Below are 5000 nucleotides of genomic sequence, written 5' to 3'. Positions count from 1 at the left end.
GCAGCTAGGAGGCGCTCCATCCATGTCGGTACCGGTGAGCGTTGCACTCGCAGTCGCAAAAACGTACGGCAAGTATATTACTCGGAAGAGTCAATGACAGTCCAAGCCCCCCTGCGTGGGAAGAGTCTTCCTAGGCCATGACCCACCGGAAGGGCGCAGCGTCCCCCACCCCAGACATGTGACGTCAGACTATCGGTATTGACGACTAGACTGATTCCTTATAATCATTTGCCATACACCGGTGGAAGCTGCCGAGACGAGTAACTACATAGCGGGCTCGCCGTGTCACTAATGTACAGAGATACAATAGTTTCGACTGGAACCGGATTAAACGTATACACGGCGCTGATTAGTAATAGATAGAGCCATCAGAATACAGATAATGTATAGACCTGTCCGTATACATGCTGAAAGACTCTGCTCACAATCACACGTCAGCCAGACACTCTTATCACGCACTACTCTCTGCCTGTAACAGGCACACAGACAATATGTAAGCACCAGCATGGAACAACACCCAGTGCATCCTCTCTGCCACATTAGACAATCCACACTATCATAACCAGACCGGGAGGTCCACTCGGAAAACAGAATATCCCACCCTTCCGACAACCACCATTGCTCAGCTAAGCCACCAACACCCACACATGTCCCACACAGGGGTGCACCCAACATCACAATACTGCCTCCTGTCACACCACACAAACAATGGCAGGAATGAAAGACACAGGTCTGCCACAAGCATGGAATCAGAGCGCCGCCTGTTATGAGCCAAAGGTGCACCCTGACGTGGCAAATCAGATGATGCCGCAGTCATTTACTTACGATAATCACAATCAACAAACCGGCCCCCCCCCCCCCAAAACACCTTTCCTTACAACAATGTGTACCTTAACCTAACCCATATTGTGCCTTAACCTAACCCATATTGTGCCTTAACCTAACCCATATTGTGCCTTAACCTAACCCGTATTGTGCCTTAACCTAACCCGTATTGTGCCTTAACCTAACCCGTATTGTGCCTTAACCTAACCCGTATTGTGCCTTAACCTAACCCGTGTTGTGCCTTAACCTAACCCGTGTTGTGCCTTAACCTAACCCGTGTTGTGCCTTAACCTAACCCGTGTTGTGCCTTAACCTAACCCGTGTTGTGCCTTAACCTAACCCGTGTTGTGCCTTAACCTAACCCGTGTTGTGCCTTAACCTAACCCGTGTTGTGCCTTAACCTAACCCGTGTTGTGCCTTAACCTAACCCGTGTTGTGCCTTAACCTAACCCGTGTTGTGCCTTAACCTAACCCGTGTTGTGCCTTAACCTAACCCGTGTTGTGCCTTAACCTAACCCGTGTTGTGCCTTAACCTAACCCGTGTTGTGCCTTAACCTAACCCGTGTTGTGCCTTAACCTAACCCGTGTTGTGCCTTAACCTAACCCGTGTTGTGCCTTAACCTAACCCGTGTTGTGCCTTAACCTAACCCGTGTTGTGCCTTAACCTAACCTATGTTGCGCCTTAACCTAACCTATGTTGCGCCTTAACCTAACCTATGTTGCGCCTTAACCTAACCTATGTTGCGCCTTAGCCCAACACACGTTGCGCCTTAGCCCAACACACGTTGGGCCTTAGCCCAACACACGTTGGGCCTTAGCCCAACACACGTTGGGCCTTAGCCCAACACACGTTGGGCCTTAGCCCAACACACGTTGGGCCTTAGCCCAACACACGTTGGGCCTTAACCCAACACACGTTGGGCCTTAACCCAACACACGATGGGCCTTAACCCAACACACGATGGGCCTTAACCCAACACACGTTGGGCCTTAACCCAACACACGTTGGGCCTTAACCCAACACACGTTGGGCCTTAACCCAACACACGTTGGGCCTTAACCCAACACACGTTGGGCCTTAACCCAACACACGTTGGGCCTTAACCCAACACACGTTGGGCCTTAACCCAACACACGTTGGGCCTTAACCCAACACACGTTGGGCCTTAACCCAACACACGTTGGGCCGTAACCCAACACACGTTGGGCCTTAACCCAACACACGTTGGGCCTTAACCCAACACACGTTGGGCCTTAACCCAACACACGTTGGGCCTTAACCCAACACACGTTGGGCCTTAACCCAACACACGTTGGGCCTTAACCCAACACACGTTGGGCCTTAACCCAACACACGTTGGGCCTTAACCCAACACACGTTGGGCCTTAACCCAACACACGTTGGGCCTTAACCCAACACACGTTGGGCCTTAACCCAACACACGTTGGGCCTTAACCCAACACACGTTGGGCCTTAACCCAACACACGTTGGGCCTTAACCCAACACACGTTGGGCCTTAACCCAACACACGTTGGGCCTTAACCCAACACACGTTGGGCCTTAACCCAACACACGTTGGGCCTTAACCCAACACACGTTGGGCCTTAACCTGCTCTGTAATTGTCATACGACGCGTTAAATTAGTGTAGTGTTGCCTAACTGCAACCCCCGCAATATAGTTTGCCACTCGCACTGCCCGGTCCCCAGAGTATCGCTTCATGTTAAACACCTTGCAGCTATACACTGTAATGCGGATGGCAGCAGGACGTACATGCTCAATGCCCTTCGCAGTTGTTCATTGGCATTCGCATGGCGAAGCACAGCCTACGTTGTGGTACGGCTTGTGTCAACTGTCCGCTGATGTTGTACGTCCAAATCACACACTGTACTGCACATTGGTCCTCATGTACTGAATGATACATCGTGGTACATGTGTGACCGTACCACGACTGCGCCAACAACGGCGAACCATACGGTCCAAATATTGTGCACTCAGCTACGTGTCGTCTCCCTATAAGAGCTGGATTGTAGTATGGTATGCCGTGGATGGCGATCAGCATGAGCCGTCTGTTGATGTAGTGGCGCGTGTTGTCAGACGTAGTCGTCTCTTCTCACACACCGTGATAGCATGGTGCACTGCGTTCCACATCTGCGACATGCGACAGAGGCCGGTTGACAGTCGTTCGCGCAATGGACATCGCATACGTACGGGGGCCACCTTCCACGTGTTCGCGAAGCGTGCACATGTTGTTGCGTGTATGTGGGCAGACATAGTGTGTCGTGACACCTGACACAGGCATGCAACAATCGTTGAATTTGCAAATGGCGATGGACGTCTACGTTTGCTGGTGACGTTACGCAAATGAACAACTGGTAAACCGTTGTGGTGCGGTTGTTCTCGCTAGAGGTGAATCAGTGATGGCGACGATCGGTTGAGCTACCAACCGGTTGTTTCAGCGATACCCACCATGCCCACGAACGTGAATGGCATGTGGGTGTGAAGCGATACGCGGCGGTGGCTGGGTGGGACCGTCCCCGGCCGGTGAGGGGGGGCCTCCCGGCGTGCTGGCCGCGCGGTGCGTGGGCGCACGCGCTACAGCCGGCTGGTGGGGGCGGCCAGTGGCAGGCGCGCCGGCCGACGGAGGCGGCAGGCGGCGCAGCTGCGCGCCGGCGCACCCTGCACGCGGCGCCGTGCGGCCAAAGTAGGTCCTCGCGGGCCCGGTGCGAAGCGCGGTGGACATCTGCAGTGTGCTGGTCCGATTGAGGACTGTGTGCGCTGAGGATGCGCCGCCGCCCGGCGCTCGGCGCCGCGACGCCGTCTGCTGCTCGGTCGCCTCTGCGGTTCTCGCAGGTGGTTTGTATCGCAGCTGTGCGGACGTGTTGGCGCGTGCGCTGTGCTGGGAGAGTTCGCTTCGGCACCCAAGTGGGGCTTTTGTCCTTCTGTGGCGCTGGCGTTGGAGCTGCCGGCCACCGTAGGTGGCGCGTGTTGTCTCCCGCCGGCAATGCCACGACAGCACGCTCCCGGGCCTCTGTCGGCAGCGGCAAGCTCAGTTGGGAGCACGGGTGGTCGCACCTAAAGCGTCTACTCGCCAAACCCCGGGCGATTGCGCCTCTCTCGAACCCGACCAAGTACTTAGGACGGCGCTGCGCGCCGCCGGGACCTGAGAGGGTTTCGAGGTGTATTGTGCAGGGGAGCTCAGCCTCCTCCTGTTTGCAGAATAATCGAGCGGACGCTTGCGTGTTCGCGCGGGCCCCCGGGACACACTCCCGGGCGGCCGGCTGCTCAGCTCTAGTTGACGCAGCTCCCTGGTTGATCCTGCCAGTAGTCATATGCTTGTCTCAAAGATTAAGCCATGCATGTCTCAGTACAAGCCGCATTAAGGTGAAACCGCGAATGGCTCATTAAATCAGTTATGGTTCCTTAGATCGTACCCACGTTACTTGGATAACTGTGGTAATTCTAGAGCTAATACATGCAAACAGAGTCCCGACCAGAGATGGAAGGGACGCTTTTATTAGATCAAAACCAATCGGTCGGCTCGTCCGGTCCGTTTGCCTTGGTGACTCTGAATAACTTTGGGCTGATCGCACGGTCCTCGTACCGGCGACGCATCTTTCAAATGTCTGCCTTATCAACTGTCGATGGTAGGTTCTGCGCCTACCATGGTTGTAACGGGTAACGGGGAATCAGGGTTCGATTCCGGAGAGGGAGCCTGAGAAACGGCTACCACATCCAAGGAAGGCAGCAGGCGCGCAAATTACCCACTCCCGGCACGGGGAGGTAGTGACGAAAAATAACGATACGGGACTCATCCGAGGCCCCGTAATCGGAATGAGTACACTTTAAATCCTTTAACGAGTATCTATTGGAGGGCAAGTCTGGTGCCAGCAGCCGCGGTAATTCCAGCTCCAATAGCGTATATTAAAGTTGTTGCGGTTAAAAAGCTCGTAGTTGGATTTGTGTCCCACGCTGTTGGTTCACCGCCCGTCGGTGTTTAACTGGCATGTATCGTGGGACGTCCTGCCGGTGGGGCGAGCCGAAGGCGTGCGACGCGCCTCGTGCGTGCTCGTGCGTCCCGAGGCGGACCCCGTTGCAATCCTACCAGGGTGCTCTTGAGTGAGTGTCTCGGTGGGCCGGCACGTTTACTTTGAACAAATTAGAGTGCTTAAAGC

The 5000-nt window shown here is 54.8% G+C and overlaps 1 non-coding gene across 1 annotated transcript in view; it reads left to right on the top strand.

Annotated features, from left to right (window-relative positions):
* The first annotated feature begins 4130 nt into the window (after positions 1-4130).
* Positions 4131-5000, top strand: part of LOC126436566 (small subunit ribosomal RNA) — a 1910-nt gene continuing 1040 nt past the window's right edge. The window contains exon 1 of the ribosomal RNA XR_007580764.1: positions 4131-5000. This exon is cut by the window's right edge and continues 1040 nt beyond it. This is a non-coding gene — a ribosomal RNA (small subunit ribosomal RNA).

The sequence above is a fragment of the Schistocerca serialis genome, unplaced genomic scaffold (assembly GCF_023864345.2).
Source record: "Schistocerca serialis cubense isolate TAMUIC-IGC-003099 unplaced genomic scaffold, iqSchSeri2.2 HiC_scaffold_1240, whole genome shotgun sequence".
In the NCBI taxonomy this organism is placed as follows: Eukaryota; Metazoa; Arthropoda; class Insecta; order Orthoptera; family Acrididae; genus Schistocerca; species Schistocerca serialis.
Note: the sequence above shows the minus strand (reverse complement) of the source record. Positions and strands in the feature narration are given on the sequence as shown.